At 33.0% G+C, this 19,120-nt stretch overlaps 1 long non-coding RNA gene across 9 annotated transcripts in view; it reads right to left on the bottom strand.

The window, feature by feature from the left end:
- Positions 1-7,584: 7,584 nt before the first annotated feature.
- The window catches only part of LOC101885246 (uncharacterized), a 23,462-nt gene continuing 11,926 nt past the window's right edge, over positions 7,585-19,120 (bottom strand). For 2 of the 9 annotated variants that reach the window (XR_011005982.2, XR_012388804.1), the window contains exons 3-13: positions 13,304-13,333; positions 13,143-13,212; positions 12,789-12,818; positions 12,623-12,692; positions 12,510-12,537; positions 12,271-12,300; positions 12,100-12,169; positions 11,700-11,744; positions 10,588-10,721; positions 10,377-10,509; positions 7,585-7,861 (exon numbers count right to left, since the gene is read on the bottom strand). This is a non-coding gene — a long non-coding RNA (uncharacterized lncRNA). Of the gene's footprint in view, positions 7,862-10,376; positions 10,510-10,587; positions 10,722-11,699; positions 11,745-12,099; positions 12,170-12,270; positions 12,301-12,509; positions 12,538-12,622; positions 12,693-12,788; positions 12,819-13,142; positions 13,213-13,303; positions 13,334-13,489; positions 13,626-13,717; positions 14,351-19,120 lie in introns of those variants that run through there. The other 7 variants (XR_012388807.1, XR_012388806.1, XR_011005983.2 and 4 more) reach the window with 6 other exon arrangements.

The following is a 19,120-nucleotide window of genomic DNA, read 5'->3' as shown; positions in this document are numbered from 1 at the left end:
TTTATTCATTCATTCATTTTCATTTTCGCTTAGTCCCTTTATTAATCCGGGGTCGCCACCGCGGAATGAACTGCCAACTTATCCAGCACTTTTTTTTTACACAGCGGATCCCTTTCAGCCGCAATGGATCTCAGGGAAACATCCACACACATTCATTCACACTTATACACTACAGACAACTTAGCCAACCCAATTCACCTGTACCACATGTCTTTGGACTGTGGGGGAAACCAGAGCACCCAGAGGAAACCTACGTGAACGCAGGGAGAACATGCAAACTCCACACAGAAACGCCAACTGACCCAACCGAGGCTCAAATCAGCGACCTTCTTGCTGTGAGGCGACAGCACTACCTACTGCGCCACTGCGTCACTAAGCCAATGTTTCTTTTACAAATATTATTGAGATAATTCCTTGTTCTATTCTAAAATATAAAGTCAATTATAAAGTTAACACATATTCTTATCAAATATAAATCAAATAAATAAATAATGAGGCTATTTATTAAGAAATGAAATGTTATATTTATTATTTGTTAGGAAATGAAAAAGTCCTATTATAACAATATTAATAATGATGATGATGATTATTATTATTAAGTAGGATATTGTTTATTTATTTTTTGAAAAGTCGACTTTTACAATTTGACATGCAAACCACTACAGAAATGTTCTGACCAACAGGCCTATGTCATGTACAGTACAGATACTTAATAAATAACCTGCTATAAATTAAAAGCACTAACGTGTGCTATGTTTTTTTGTTTTCACAAGCTTTGGAGACGTAACATAAATTGCGCTTTTAAATAATAGGTCACCCATACCTTTTGTCATGGCTATGGCTCCAAATTTAAATGTCAGAATCTTCTAAATGAATATGGCATAGGGGGTATAACTGGGAATAGAACACAGCCAAGGACTATGCATCTAAATACAGCTCTAGAGGTGTAGTTACAGGCGTACAATTTTGCGACGCTGTTTGCAAATGTTCGTTGGAGCAATGGACTTGGGAAACGCCTATAAAAGAACTATGTTTGTAACGACGGAACTTGCAACCTTAGTTGGCTAACGATGATTTGCGGAACTGCACCCTTGGATAGCAAGCAATGTATATGGGGCAGATTTCATATACAGCACTTATTTTTCTTTTTTTATCATCCTAATTTTTTTGAGCAAATATTTTTTGAGCAGTTCTGAACAAATCACCTGTTTGTGCTCTATGTGGAGCTCGATGTCTGTTTTCCATTTTCACTCTTTTTGCAGCCAATCAAGTACAGGAAATTTTGTTGTTGATTGTTTGGAAGATTTTTTTAGTTGTATGCTGCCGTTTGCCAGCCCACTGTTGATTTAGTGTGCCTGATCACATCTCACACACACACACAACACACACACTCATTCATTAGGTCTTTATAGTCCACGGCTCTCTGCACACTCACATTGATCTGTGTGTACACAGAGTTAATGGGTCAGATTAGAGGAGAGCAGTACAGTAATAGCTGCCCCCTCAGATGTAACACTGTGGTTAAACCAGCGAAGCTCATTAGCTCTGTCCCTGAAAGGCAGACCATTTGCATTTCAGTCTCAATGTGGGAACAATTTAGCCGTCTAATTGAACAGATCAACGAGGGTGCCGTCACCAACTTCTCTCACCCGCTTTTTTTTTTTTTTTACATTCTGCCTTTCATTATCGCTGTTCTTTAAACTCTCTGCATGATTTTAGCTGCAGCTTTGAGTTATGTTAACTTCAGCAGTATGAATATCTAAACATTTTCTTGATTACCCTACAATGGACAAAGAGATATGTACATGCCAACTGCTATCAGCAGAGCAGCATTTCAGAAAGATAAGTCCTCGTATCTGGTTACCTTTCTAAATCATAAAGTAAACTATTTTCTGTTTGTATTTATGTAGACAGTCTGGAGATGTTTTCGCAGTGGGATGGTTTGGCAACGGCGAGAATCCCTAGTGAGGGAGAAAGAAAAATGACGGGCAGCGGAGGGAGGAATGAAGTCTCATTTGGCAAGAGACTCAAACACCCACCCACCCACATACAGGAGAACAAGGACCCAGTTGGCTGAGGTTTCTGATAAACCACTGCAGTGTGGGAAAGCTCATCACTCATCTTCAAATGGTTATCAGAAAAAAAGCTAAAGAGCACACACTGGGAGTCTGTTTGGGGAAAAACTTCCAGTAGATACAAAAGAACCTGTGCTCACACTCACATGCGTATTTCATTCACAGGTCAGGCAAATGTTGTAAAGACATTATTTTATTCAACCTAAAAGTATACATAGTTTGACAGAGCAGCAGTTTGGATGGACTGGGATATACTGTCTAACGTTTGCATTTGTACATACCATTATGCCCTTCATGAATGTTCTAATATAAGATCATATCACCAACCTGATTTCACCAAGTAAGATATGTTCCTGGATTAACATCTATATTGATCCTGGAACAACATTCCAATCAGCCAATCAGAATTAGGGGCCCTTTTACTGTTTATGTTAATTTAGGCTTAGTTACTGCTATTCAACTATAACCCCCCTCTGATTTTTAGAATAATTTACAGTTATGGTTGGGTTTAGGGGTAGGGAATAGGTATGGATTATATTTTTGAACAAAAATTATGTACCAGGATCAACATAGATGTTAATCCAGGATCACATCGTATTTGGCAAAATCATGACATGCACATATCACATGTGAATAGTGTCTTCAAAACAGAAAGTTCATAGATTGTTATGCTTGTTGAATCATTGGCTCAGTCAAAATGTGTTGACAATGAAATCAAATGTATTTAATTAATTGTAAAAAATAAATGTTTAAAGACATGAGGCTCAGATTGCTTCCATACAATTATTTAGAAACAAAAGCTTTAGCTATTGCTCAGCCAGGCAGACTCATAATAAGTCATTCATAATAATTATCTCGTCAGCCTATAATGACAAAGCGCTCTACATATAGGCTCATCTTAACAATCTGTTTCTCTGTACGTGAGGTCGGCCTAGTCTCCACTCGGGGATTGGCTTCGCCCTGTCTTCATCTTCACATCACATTTGAATAAATAAGTCAGATTTTATAGACAGACCCTTAGTACTATTAGTTTCAACTATATTTTATTAACTGCCGAATCAGAACCAACAATAAGAGGGTTACCGTTCCTAAACGTCCTAAGGAGGATACTGTAGGTTTCTTTCATGTCTCAAAGGGAGTGTTTGGCTGAACATTGTGTGTTCAGGCCTCAAGTACATTGAAACTGTCAGAGGCAATGTTTTTGATCAAAAAGCTATGATTTGAACTTAAAGTGATTGGCTTACAGAGAAACCAGAGGACCCAAAAGTAGAAGAACTACTTGGCATCTTCCAGTGAAACCCAATAAGAAAAAAACTGAATGTGTTACTGTTCCTGTTTTTCTTGTCATGCTTGGAGCTCTAATAATGCCGTAATCTTGTTAAATTGTTCCTCTTCTCGTTATCGTGATCTCCTCTGGAGTTTTAGTCATAGCTTATTTTTCCTGAGAGACTAGGAAATATGATTTTCAGAGGAGTATTAATCAGATTTTAGTATTAATCAGACTCATTTCAGAGATTAGCAAAATCCCTTGTCGAAACAAATGACTGACCTCAGCTGAACGCAGACTCTCATTGTTATTCCTCAGACAACAGGGATGAAGCCTCCAACCTTCTCTTCGCTTTCTCCATCTTTTCTTCTATCTATCTCTCTATCACTGACATCACAGTGGAAGCCTTTGACTTCCTGTTCCCTGGACGGCCTCAACTTCTGGAAATCTTGCGTTGAACTTTTGATGTCTTCCGCAGTTTTGGCATAGCTGCAGGGTGTAGGTGATTGAGAAATCTCATCTCTGGTCACAAGAGACACAGACATCATGAGTCCTAAGTTGTTTTTGTTGATAGGATCATGGAAAATGTGAATATGTATAGTTTCAGATGGAGCTCTAATCAGAAGCCTTACAGTCATTTCGGACTCGGCCTGCCGCACTAGACTAATTTCATTGAGATTTGTTTTGATTTGTTTTGATTTTTGTTTTGAGATTTTTATCCACAAAAAAATGTGATATGTTCAGTGTGCATGAGCGGAGGGAAAAGGGAGAGAGCGAATAAGCCAGACAGATCCAGATGGATGCTATTTTTGATTTGTGGGAAAACATTTTTGCTTTTTACCTTCCTGCAAAGAAATAGATTACAACTGAAGAAACCCCAAGTACTCAGATAACATCGCAGAGTAATCCCAATCTGGCATGGCCACTGAACAAAAGAAATGGGAAAAGACAGTCATACAGACAAAAAGACAGTGAAAACAAAAAGGCCAAGAGGGAATGATGAAGGAAAATTGAGAGATAGGGAGAGAAAAAAATAAGTTTAAAAGTAAGAAAGAGGATGACACGCTGAAAGATGTAATGTTGTAGGTATGCTTGTCATCGCTTGGCGGGACGGATGTTTCACACAGCTCATGTGAAGTTATATGCCTACGAGGACCTCTGCTGGAATAAACCGGTAATTCACTGCACGATTTGATGATATTTAATTCCCAAGAAAATTCTTAATTTTCCTTTACTCATACACACAGTTATTATAATTAACACAGAGTTGTTTATCGCGGATCAGTCATCAATTTTGAACTGTATGTATATATATATATATATATATATATTTTTTTTTTTTTTTTTTTTTTTTTTTTGATAAATTGATTACTACCAAGTCTGTTTTTAAGCTCTCAAGTCAGCCAACCTACATGGAGAGCTAATTGGACTGCAACTGTAGGACTGCAGGAACTGCAGGAAAGCCATCCATATGGGGTAAGCAGTCAGCTGGTAATCACGAAAAGAAACGGTGTTATACCGTGCCATATCGTTCGTTTTAAACCTGAGATGCAGCAATACAGTGCTCAGCATAATTGAGTACACCCCATTTTGAAAAAAAAAATATTTGTATCCATATCTCAGTGAATTTAGGCAATGCATTTTGGTGCATTTAAACAAAACAGATTTATTAAACAGATATATTTATTTAACTAATATTTTAATTACCAAACATATTTAGAAATTGAAAGATAATATAATTAAATTCAAACAAAACATTACAAAAAAGATGACAACCTACAAAACTTTTCAATGTTTTTGCTTCTCTTGATTTTTCCTCTTTATTTTTATTTGTATTTAATATTTTTCTATTACTTAACATTTAGGTGTACTATTTTTGGACCGTTATCATAAGTTACTTTGTTAGATAAGCTCCAGACTAATCTAGGTGACAAATCTAATGCATATGCACAAATAAAATATTGTATAGCTTCCTATTAAAAATATAAATTTAAAAGAGAGATTTGTGAGGGGTGTACTTCTATATGCTGAGCACTGTATGTACTTAATTAGCAATCTCAAGAAATGTATATAGGGCAACGTTTTCAGAATGAGCCTATGTTACCCAAAACAACCTCAAAGTTTGTATTGATTTAGGTCATTTTGAATAAGTAGTTTCAAGAAGCAAGAAAAATTTTTTTTTTTTTTTTAGTAAGATCTATAGTTTATAGCTGAAACTGTAGACCACCAAGGACTAAAACCCGTCTTTAATGCTTTAATGTTCTACAGGACCAATAATAACTCTTACGTCCTACATGATTATTCAGTTTGAGTAAATTAAAAGCTGATTAAAATTTTGGGGGAAAATATCTTAATAACTGTGCTTTGAAACGGCCAGAGCAAGCAAGGGAGAAAGACATACAATGAAGGAAACAGTGAGAGCGTTAGGGTTTACTTTAGATAAGCTATGGGATTTGATGGACAGCATGGCAGCGGTTTGAAGAGAGCAGAGGAGCAGGTTTCACTAAGTTACAGTAGAGTCTTTGTTTAAGACTTTATTATTGTTTTTACTGAAGCACTACCACAGGGAGCTGAAACACACCCTCACATAGAGAGTGTTGATGAGTGTAAATTTGAGAACTGTCAATATTGATTTTGCAAAGCAGACATTGATTTGTCACGAGTTTGACAAGAATGTGATGGTGGGTTTCATCTCATTCTGTTTTTACTTTTTTCTTTGTTTTTCCACCATACACACACATACAATGATCATAGCAGATTGCTGTTTTTCATTGTCCGATCCAATTTATGTAAACCATGGATTATAATTCCTTTAACGTTTATGTGTGATGAGGACAGCATTTTCCCAATGTCTTGACCAGATTTAAAATAATAACACGAGACTGGAAATGCAGATTTTAAGGAAATATTTTTAACACATGTAGACTGATGATAAAAGTTGCTGGAACAGTAAGAAGGTCAGTGTTAAGTAAAATAAAAGAGATGTTCATAGCATAGCACGGACACAAAAACAGTTTAATCTCATGAGAAATTCAGGATGGGGGAAGAATGATTTAGGCCTGAAAATCATCCACATTTTATTCATTCCAACACATTACGTTTCCAGCAGACATATCGAATCAAGTCCAGTCCTGTCAATTGAAATATTAAAATACAGACAACTCTTAATTTAAACAGCATAGTTAAAAAAATATCTACAAAAGGTTGTGCTATTTCTGCCTTGACTTACAGACAATACAGCAAGGTCTCAAAAGTACTGAAGTACTGTTGAATTAGGTACTGCTTGAAAGACTCAATAAGATAACAAAAAAGTAAGAAAGAATAGATATGACTATTTTAGAAAAAGTGTATTATATTCTATAAGTGCAGATCAATGTACTGTATACGTTTGACAGCTGTACTGTCCATTAAAGTAGCTTAACTTTTTGTGTTTGAGATTATGATGGAATAGCACACACCTTTTGTAAAGTTGCTTTGAAACAATAATTATAGTAAAAAGTGTTATGCAAATAGACTTGAACCAAATTATGTAGTAAACATAAAACAGCATCAGCACATGTGGGTTTGCCTACATGCACTCTAAAAAAAAATTCCGTAAAAAAACGGTAAAATGTACTGGCAGCTCATTACACAAATATTTTACCGTAAATTAAAAACGGAAAACTTCTGTTAATTGACAGTGTGTTCACATTAAAAAAACTACAAAATATCCGTTTTTTGACGGTTAAACTACTGTAAAATAACGAAACATTTTATAGTAATTTAAGGGTTTTCTATATAAAAAAAACGGTTATTTTCTGTGTTTTTAAGGGTATACCAACAGTAAAAAAGCGGAAATATTTTGTGTTTTAATAGTATACCTATTGTAAAAAAACAGACAGATTCTGTGTTTTAATAGTATACCTACTGTAAAAAAACAGACAGATTCTGTGTTTTAATAGTATACCTACTGTAAAAAGAGGACTTTTTTGTTTTTTTAATAGTATATATACACAGTGAAAAAATGAACAGATTCTTTGTTTTAATGGGATACCTACTGTAAAAAAATTATTATTTTACTAATTTAATGCTCTTCAAGCAGCATAGAAATGGCAGTTGGTAAGGATAAACATATACATATGGGAAATACACTATTAATGGTTTACCATAGTAAAAAAAAAACATTTATTCTATACTGTATGTGTAAAGAAGCAGTAAATAGTTTGTTAACTGTGAACTTACAATTAGTACAAAAACAACTTTGCAATTAAAACAGATTCTTTAATGAATACAAATCATTTGAATTCCAAATAGCTAGTTATACACACAATAATACATATTGACATGTGAATCACACAGTGAGAGGTCTTGGCAAATAATCTCATAGCAAATTAGTTTTAAATGTTAGCTTTAAGATAATTGAGGACAAGTGGGCAAATTACAAGTACTTTACATTAAGAAACCAGGTTAAACTGCAAGATGGCAGGAAACAGACGATACAACTGGGTCTTCTTCCGCTCCAATACTGATACTTCAATGGCTGTAAAACAAAAACAACAAAAAAAAAAAACATTACTAATGACATTTCACTTACAACTGAGGTGATTCCTTGCATGTCAATAGTTTACACAAATGGAAGTTTTATCATCATCTTCTTGTCTCACTCTTGTAATTTCAAGCCTGTCTGACTGACATACTTCCACAGAACAAAGTAGGAGAAATAGGAGCAACATTCTTTAAAATATGATATTTTGTGTTTTGCAGAGGAAACAAAGTCATACAGGTTTAAAATGTCAAGAGTGAGTAAATTATGAATTATCAATTATTCAGTTTTGGGTGAGAAATCACTTTAAGATTTTTCAAAATAAAGTGTAGGTACTTTTGACAATATTCGGAACAATAATGCAAGAGAGAAACAGTAATATAAACAAACTATGCTGGTAACACTATAATAACTACAGGCTATGATTCATTTATGAAGCATTAGCAAATAGTGAATTCATTATCTGTTAAGCATTGACTCTAAATTAATAGATGTTAGCAGTTATAAATACATGTCGGTTATAAATACCGGATGTCGGTTATAAATACAGCTGCAAAATTTGCTACAGCTACAGTTTAATAATTGTGTTATCAAACTTTAATGATTGATTTTACATTACTATATATATATATATATATATATATATATATATATATATATATATATATATATATATATATATATATATATATAAATATTATATTTAATATTGCATTATTTACAAAACTTCTTCCAGTTGTGGCCTAATCTGTGAGGATTATTCATGACTTATAAATCCTTATAAACGACAGTTAAAGGCTCAGTATCAAATGAACATTCTTATCTAAACAGTCTTATCTAAAAAATGTAATTACTGTAAATATGAAACCTTGCTGAATAGCTGGAGTGCCAAAATATAACATAAAACAGGATAAAACAACACTAAAATAATTTAATGATATTACGATGCAACATTTCAGTGTTATTTAGCTATGTTTAAACTGTACAGTAATTTTATTTTAGATAAGATTTATTTTTCATTTAATACAATAAAATGAATTTCATTTTTAGAATATAACTGAATCTTTAATTGTGATTTATAAGGGGATTTACAAAGCATAAACAATCCTCACTTTAGGCTACAAAACTGGATGAAGTTAACAAAAGCACTTATTAAAATAAATATTGTATATACTTTATATACTTATTTTTTGTACTTTATTTACAAATATAACTATTACAATTCATTCATGTATTTTCCTTCAGCTTAGTGTGTACTCACACTATGTATAGTTGCCTTAAACCAGGCCGAAGCACTCTTGTCTTCCCTCCCGTCTCCCCTGACGTCCCACACTCACATTGCATTCAAGCCTGAGCACTCTTACATCATCGATGATGCGCTGTTTAGTTTAGGAAGTGCTCTCAGCACGGAGGAGAATTCTTTAGTTATATTGTTTTAGTCATTTGGGATGCAGTAACACGCTGTCAAATATTTCGCCGAACAGATCAGCCACTTTTGATGTTAATAAACAATCATAAATTCCTTGTGCTGCAGGAATAGGAGGTTTACTAAAGGCGCAGCTGTGGTGCAGTAAGGGGTTTGCGTTCATTGAACAGTAATAGTGATTAATTTATCCAAATCAAAGTCCCTTGCAAACTGTCATAGATTAAAGACACAAACCCCTCACTGCACAACAGCTGCACCTTTAGCAAACCTCCTAGTACCTGCAGCACGTTGACTTTGATTGTTTATGAGCGTCAAAAGTGGCTGATCTGTTCGGCGAAATATTTGACTGCGTGTCACTGCATATTGAACAACTAAAATGATATAACAATATAAAGAAATCTCCACTGTGCTGAGTGAGAGCACTTGTTAAACTGAACAGTGCATTATTGATGATGTAAGCATGCTCAGGCTCGAATGAAATGTGAGTGCAGGTCGTCGGGGAGACAAGCACGCTTCCAGTTTCAAGGCAACTGTGGATAGCATGAGTACGCCCTTGAAAACACCCATACACACTTATTTACAAACACACTCATACACTACAGCCAATTTAGTTAATCAATTTCCCTATAGCTTATGTCTTTGGACTGTGGGGGAAACCTAAGCACCCGGAGCTCTACTTGCTGTGAGGCAACAGTGCTAGCCACTGTGCTGCCCAACTATTACTATATGCCTGAATAATAAGATATATAAATGTTAGTTTGAATAGTTTATTAACCATTTACTTACACATTCTGAATGATTAGAAAAAAAATACACCAACTATTCTTAAATCACTGGTTTATAAATAATGCTATACTAAATTTAGTAATGAAAAATTAATCATTAACAAAATATAAAAACAAAATCATTAAGCACATTATAGATGTGCTTATAAGTCAAGATTACAGCATTTGCAGCTGTAGTTATAAACTGTATACTAAGGTCTATTAATGTAGAGTTAATGCTTAACAGAACTTTTTGCTAATGCTTAATAAATTAATCAATAGTGTTTAGTTATTATAAAGTATTACTGGTGTGCTTAATTACCTTTAAATCTTCCAAGGATTCTGAAAGTCTTTCTGGTCTGACAGGAATCGAAGGAGTTTAGATGGTATGTTTCTGCTTGGTGCTCTTTTTTTCTGCTTTGGACCTAGATTCTGGATAGTTACTCAGCATGCTCCTGTTGTAAATACAACAAACATGTATCAACTTACTTGTCTTATAAAAATGAAATAAACTTAAAAATGTAAAAACAGACCTTCATATAAACTCCAGAGTCAGGGCTGCTTCCTTAGGCTACATAATGTTTAGCACATAAGAGACTAAACATGTAGCTCACCACAATTAGGGGACAGCCCAATGATCTTGTTATTGTGACTGTGGACTCTTCTTCTGAAAAAAAGAAAAGTGAGTTGTGTGTTGGGTCTTGTACACGTCCACATGGAAAGAACCTATATAAACATATGGTTTAATATAGGTTTTGATTTATGTTTTTGAAATATGTGACAAATATAAAATTGGCTGTTTTCCTATATTACATGTACATATATGGGTACATATATGCACACCTATATGTTAAATTATTAATATTATAAATAATATTATAAATATTATAATTATTATGTAAAATTATTCAAATACATGTCTGCTACATAATTTAAAAGAAATTAAAATATATATATTTACTTAATCAAATATTACAAGAAATAATTATAGTGCAAGAACAAAAATAAGGCAAAAAAAAAAAACAATAAAGGAAAGAAAACAAAATTTAAAAAAATGACAAACCATTTTGTTTTACATTTCTTTCTTTTCCACTATCTTTATACAAGAAAGAATTGACCTTGAAAATGTTTCAGGAAAACGTGTAGACATCATAGCTTTCCATCTCCTCTCACTTATTTGCCATAGTTAAATTCCATAACATGCCAATAACATGTGATACAAAAGTCAAGTGGCACATACATAAGTTTTTCGCATTTTTTAAGTTAGTTCTTACCCAGAGAGCAAACCTACGTTAAATTAACATTGAATAAATGTTAAAACATCAATCAAACTATCATTGAAACAACGTTAAAAAGTCACCACTGATTTTTAGGCAGTTTTCCACCCTGAAATAATGGTAATTCTATGATGATAAATAGACAAAACTGTCCCAAAATCAGCTTTTATTTAACCAAAATTAAATCTTTTTTTTTTTTTTACAATGAACCCAACATTAAATAAAATGTTAAATCAACCACACTATCATACAATTAATGTTGAAATTTAAATTTGATTTTTAGCCAGTTTTGCATCCTGAAATAATGTTATTACAATGACGCTAAATAGATTAAACGGTCACAAAATTAGCATGAAGGCCTGGCTCACCATCAAGATGCCCACATTGAAATTGTCTCTCTCATCATCAGGTGGCTAAGAGAGAAAAGAAAAGAGATTCAGCAGTGGACCAGTTATTTCCTTATCACTTTAAGCAGACATTACCAAAATAAAGAACTTGTAACATTTCAAATGATGCAAAAATAAATAATAATAATAAATAACTGCTTGGTTTATTTAACAGATTATAGTAGCAGCTTAAAAAACCCAGATAAAACACCCACATCAACCCAGTACTTTTTAGTTTGAATACATGTTAACAAAATTCTAAATTACTGAAGCAAAATGTGTTCATGTAAACACTTAGTAAAAATATAGGTACAAGAAATTGGTTTTGCCAAATAATAAAAATAAAAGCATCAATATAAAAAAAAAACCCTGACCATTTTACCTCTTAAGCTTGAAAGTTTACTGTCATCCCCTGTACTAAGTACAGATGGTCCAGCACAACTGCCCGAGTTCTGAAAGAGCAAACACATTCTTGGTAAAATGACAATAGATGCAATGCTAAATATAAATCATTTTTTATTTTTTGTATTATTTATAAAAATGCAGTACTGACCAGTCAGCATCAATTTTTACACCAACACACCTACAACAAAAATAACACTCATTCAGTTTGAAACATGCAACATGTAGTCTACTTTTATACTTTACATACTTTGTGAATAATAAAAAAATGAAAACATTTAAAACCCCAGCTGTATTTTATTTCATTTGTCTATATCAATTCAAATTTAGTTTGGATTGAACGTAAGATTTAATATTTTTATTAAGATTGCTGTGAAAATGTACCTGTACCTTGTACTTATATCCAAAATTACAGAACCTGGAAGTCAACAAAGCAAAATATCAGTGAACCTTATATGTACAAAACACTTAAAACCAAACAGAAAAAACGCTGAACATTTTACCTCTTAAACTTCAAAGTTTACCGTCATCTCCTGTATAAGGTACAGAGGGTCCAACACAACTGCATGAGTTCTGAAAGAGCAAACACATTCTTGGTAAAATTACAATAGATGCAATGCTAAATATAAATCATTGTTTATTTTTTTGGTTAAAAAATGCAGTACTGACCAGTCAGCATCACTTTTTACACCAACACACCTACAACAAAAATAACACTCATTCAGTTTGAAACATGCAGCAGGTAGTCTACTTTTAAACTTTAAACTTTGTAAATAACAAAAAAATGAAAACATTTAAAATCCCAGGTGTATTTTATTTAATTTGTCCATATTAATTTAAATTCAGTTTGGATTGAATGTAAGATTTAAGATTTTAATTTAGATTGCTGTGAAAATGTACCTGTACCTTGTACTTATAACCAAAATGACAACATAAACATAAAGCAAATCTTATATCATATATCAGTGAACATTATATCTACAAAACACTCAAAATCAAACAGAAAAACCCTGAACATTTTACCTCTTAAACTTGAAAGTTTACTGTCATCTCCTGTATAAAGTACAGAAGGTCCAGCACAACTGCCTGAGTTCTGAAAGAGCAAACACATTCTTGGTAAAATGACAATAGATGCAATGCTAAATATAAATCATTATTGTTATGGTTAAAAATGCAGTACTAACCAGTCAGCATCAATTTTTACACCAACACACCTACAACAAAAATAACACTCATTCAATCTACATTAAAAGATTTCATTTGCGATAACACCATGTGTAGTTCACTCTATTATCAAGGTTTATTCAAATAAAACTCCTGATCTTCTAATAGTAAAGAAAGTATTATTTGCTATAATGAATCGAACTGACAATTAGTTTGAAGAATTTTAAGACTGTGGAAGAACAACTCATCTTTATATCTTCATATTAGCTGCCCTTGAGGTTCTTAAAAGTGAATAAATAAATATCAATGACAGTTCAACTCGACTACAACAAACATTTAATTGTGTGCTTTAAGGTACACGTTGTAGGCTATTTGAGGCCGAAAACGCATGACAGTGTAAACACTATAAATACTTTTAAATGTCACACACTTACTGTATCACTCTGTTATCTCTGTACACACAAACACACGTCGCGAAATGCGGAAGTTTTTTTTTCGTTCCATTTGGCGAGCGTTATTAAATTCCATAACATTCTCATCAGTTCTTGCTTCTTATTTGCGTCTATTACCCCAGTTTGTCACGCGGGATGAATGAAATGTTCATGAGTTAAAGTGAAACTGCCGAACTGCAGTTAAAGTCAGGCATTCTGCTGATTTGATTCAGAAGGGCACTTGTTTGTCAGACGGCTCACCTGTCAGGTATACATCCGCGCTAACGTAAAATGTCAAAGTATGAAAGTCACCCATGAGCTGCAGCTCCCAACCCAACGTTGAGAATAGATTAACGGCGATATATATTTTTTATCGCGCGATAAGTCTCGCGTTAACGCAGCACGTTAATGCTGATAACGGCCCACCACTAATAATAACTTAACGAGTGTGTATTTCCCCTCATACCGAGTTACAAATGTCTCCAATTCACGCGAGTATAACTTATAACTTAACGTTACTTAAAAACCAGCAAAGCTGTTCCACTGAAACTCGGTCACACAGCCTTAATACACTGCGGTCAAGCCAGCCGCGGTTCGGAAAAACACAGTCAAGCCAGCCGCGCTTTATATTTTGGTGCGCGCGTATTATTATCATTACGGTAAAGTCAGCAGCCACACAGAGAGCGCTCCACAGAGCACCCATTTCGCCCAGAACAGAGAGATGACAACGAAATATAAGTTTATCCCCCTTTCCTCCCACGTATGCTTTATTAAACAATTTATTAGCTTTTTTGACTGTTGTTATTTTAAGAAATTGGTTTCTGGGCTTACCTTTAATTTCCTCAAGTTTATCTTTTTGCTTCAAATGATTTTATAGCAGATCAAACGGACAGAATAAATATACGATTTCTAAATACACAGAATGCGTTTCTACTTATCCTAGCCAACTACAGTACATTGCAAATAAGGTTAAATGCAATTTTATACAACGTGGCTAACCTCAGAAAGTGAAAACAATCATAAAGTAGTCCAACAAAACATTGTTTAAATTACAAATATATGTTTATTTTATTTAAAGGGGATTTAAAAGGTTATGTTTCTTTCAGTATATGGGATATGGGGCATCATTACACTTTAGATGACTGTAAAGACCTTATTATTTGTTATAAGTAGAATAGAACAACAATAAGATCTGATGCAGGAAGTCAAATACTAAGCATACATCATATGAAGCCTGTTTTACTGCAGCATTTTGGAGAAATGTACCATTAACACACTTTAAAGTGCTATAAAGAAATAAGTAGAAAAAAAACAAAGTTTGGTTCTGATACAGGATGTACATGCATACCTGATGTAAAAGACCTCATTTAAGTTAACAGAAGAAAACTATGGACAGGACATCCAATATTATATGCATACCTCATAATAACTTACTGCAGCATTTTGGAGAAATGTGCTATTATTGAGCTATAAAGTCTTTAAAGTGCTATAAATACATTGTTTGACATAAGTTAAATAAAAGACTGATCTGGTTTGATACTGGATGTCCCATGCCATATGCATATATACTACATCTGAATACTTTTTACTTCAGCAATTTGGAAAAAAAATTGCTCATTTAAAATATGTAGAAAAAAACAATAGTCAGGTCTGATACAGTACATCACATTCTAAACTTCAAATAAAGACTTATTACTGCAATGTTTTGGAGAAATTGGGTATTAGCATTACTCAGTGTTATAAAGACCCAATTTACAATAAGTAGACAAAAACAATGATCAGTTCCTGTACAGAACATCCCATGCTATATGTGTACTTCATATGAAATCATTTTACTGCACTGTTTTGGAGAAACGGGGTAATAACCTAATAAAAAGTGCTATAAAGACTACATTTCAAATAAGTAGGAAAAAACAACGGTCAGTTCATATACAGGACATACCATACTATATCTGTACTACACAAGAAAACTTTTAACTACAGAGTTTTGAAGGAACAGGGTATTAACATATTTTAAAGTGCTATAAAAAACCCCAATTAAAATAAGTAGAAAAAAACAATGGTCAGATCTTATACAGGACATCCTATGTGTGTACTTCACATAAAAGCTTTTTACTGCAGCATTTTAAAGAAACGGGGTATTAACATAATATAAAGTACTGTAAAGAGTTTATTTTAAATAAGTAGAAAAAAACAATGGTCAGTTCTTATACAGGACATTTCATACTATATGTGTACTTCACATTAAATCTTAATACTGCACTGTTTTAGAGAAATTGTATATTAATATGATTTAAAGTGTTATAAGGACCCTATTTCTAATAAGTAGAAAAAAACAATGGTCAGTTCTTATATAGGACATCCCATACTCTATGTGTACTTCACATGAAACCTTTTTACTGCAGCATTTTAAAGAGACGGGGTATTAACATAATATAAAATACTATAAAGACCCCATTTTAAATAAGTAGAAAAAAACAATGGTCAGTTCTTATACAGGACATCCCATACTATGTGTGAACTTCACATGAAACCTTATTACTGCAGTGTTTTGGAGAAATCGTATATTATTATATTTCAAAGTGTTATAAAGACCCCAATTTAAATAAGTAGAAAAAAACAATGGTCAGTTCTTATACAGGACATCCCATACTATATATGTACTTCACATGAAACCTTTTTACTGCAGCATTTTAAAGAGACGGGGTATTAACATTATATAAAATACTATAAAGACCGCATTTTAAATAAGTAGAAAAAAACAATGGTCAGTTCTTACACAGGATATCCCATACTATGTGTGGACTTCACATGAAACCTTATTACTGCAGTGTTTTGGAGAAATTGTTTAATATTATATTTCAAAGTGTTATAAAGACCCCAATTTAAATAAGTAGAAAAAAACAATGGTCAGTTCTTATACAGGACATCCCATACTATATCTCTACTTCACATGAAACCTATTTACTGCAGCATTTTAGAGAAATGGGGTTTTAACATAAAATAAAGTGCTATAAAGACCCCATTTCAAATAAGTAGAAAAAAACAATGGTCAGTTCTTATTCAGGACATCCCATACTATATATGTACTTCACATGAAACCTTTTTACTGCAGCATTTTAAAGAGAAGGGGTATTAACATAATATAAAATACTATAAAGACCACATTTTAAATAAGTAGAAAAAAACAATGGTCAGTTCTTACACAGGACATCCCATACTATGTGTGGACTTCACATGAAACCTTATTACTGCAGTGTTTTGGAGAAATTGTATAATATTATATTTCAAAGTGTTATAAAGACCCCAATTTAAATAAGTAGAAAAAAACAATGGTCAGTTATTATACACGACATTCCATACTATATCTCTACTTCACATGAAACCTATTTACTGCAGCATTTTAATGAAATGGGGTATTAACATAAAATAAAGTGCTATAAAGTCCCCATTTCAAATAAGTAGAAAAAAACAATGGTCAGATCTTATACAGGACATCCCATACTATATATGTACTTCACATGAAAACTTTTTACTGCAGCATTTTAAAAAAACGGGGGTATTAACCTATTATAAAGTGCTATAAAAACCTCTATTCAAATAAGTAGAAAAAACAATGGTCAATTCTTATACAGGACATCCTATACTATATGTGTACTTCACACTAAACCTTCTAACTGCACTGCTTTGGAAAAATGGGGTATAGATCTAATATAAAGTGCTATAAAGACCGAATTTCAAGTAGAAAAAAACAATTGTCAGTTCTCATACAGGACATCCCATACTATGTGTGTACTTCACATACAATCTTTTTACTGCAGCATTTTAAAGAAACGGGGTATTAACATAATATAAAGTACTATAAAGACCGCATTTTAAATAAGTAGAAAAAAATAATGGTTGATTCTTATATAGGACATCCAATACTATATATGTACTTCACATGAAACCTTTTTACTGCAGCATTTTCGAGAAATGGGGTATTATCCCATTATAAAGTGCTATAAAGACCACAGTTTAAATAAGTAGAAGACAACAATAGTCAGTTCTTATACAGGATATTCCATATTATATGTGTACTTCACATAAAGCCTTTTTACTTCAGTGTTTTGGAGAAACAGGGTATTAACATATTACAAAGTGCTATAAAGACCCCATTTCAAATAAGTAGAAAAAACAATGGTCAGTTCATATATAGGACATCCCATACTATGTGTACTTCACATGAAACCTTTTTATTGCAGCATTTTGAAGAAATGGGGTATTAACCTATTATAAAGTGATACAAAGACCGCATGTCAAATAAGTAGAAAAAAACATTGGTCTGTTCTTATATAGGACATCCCAGACTATATGCGTACTTCACATGGATTATTCTTACTGCAGCATTTTCGAGAAATGGGATATTAACATATTACAAAGTGCTATAAAGACCCCATTTCTAATAAGTTGAAGAAAACTATTGCCAGTTTTCATACAGGGCCTCCTATACTATACACATACTTCATGTGAAGACTTCTCACCAAATAATTTTGGAGAAATTGGGAAATAACAAAATTCAAGTGTTTTAAAGACCCCATTTTTTAGAAGTAGAATACAAAAATAGTCAGTTTTTGTAGAGGACATCTCATAAAATTTGCATACATCATATAAAGCCTTCTTACTACTACTTTTGAGAGAAATGGGGCACTAACATAATATGAAGTACTATAAAGACCTCATTACTAATAAGTAGAAAAAACAATAGTCAGTTGTCATACAGGATGTCCTATACTTTATGCATACTTCATGTTAAAACTTATTACTGCACCATTTTCGAGAAATTGGGTATTAAACTTATAAATTGCTTTAAAGACCCCTTTTCTAAAAAGTAGAAAAAAAATAACAATGCTCAGCTCTTCCTATAGCTGAAAACTCGTAGAGGACATCCCATACTGTATGCATACCTAATATGAAACCTTCTTACTGCCACTTTTTGGAGAATTGGGACATTAACATAATATAAAGTGCTTTATGTTTTTGTACAGGACGTCCCTCACTGTATGCATAATTTACATGAAACCATCCTACTGCGGCATTTTGGTGAAATAGGTAGCAACTTAAAGTACTAAAAAGACCTCATTTCTAATAAGTAGAAAAAATCAATGGTCAGTTCTTGTACAGGACATCCAATACTACATGTATTTATCAGATGAAGACTTGTTACTGCAGTGTTTTGGAGAATTTGGGCATAAACATTGTATAAAGTGCTTTAAATACCCAATGTCTAATAAGTAGAAGAAAACAATGGGCAGTTCACATTCATGACATTCCATAATATATGCTTACTTTACATGAAACCTTGTCACTGCAGCATTTTGGAGAAATAGAGGAATAATAACATTCAAAGTGTCATAAAGACCCAAT

Source organism: Danio rerio, chromosome 13, assembly GCF_049306965.1.
Source record: "Danio rerio strain Tuebingen ecotype United States chromosome 13, GRCz12tu, whole genome shotgun sequence".
In the NCBI taxonomy this organism is placed as follows: Eukaryota; Metazoa; Chordata; class Actinopteri; order Cypriniformes; family Danionidae; genus Danio; species Danio rerio.
The sequence above is the reverse complement of the archived record's forward strand: the minus strand, read 5'-3'. Positions and strand labels throughout refer to the sequence as shown.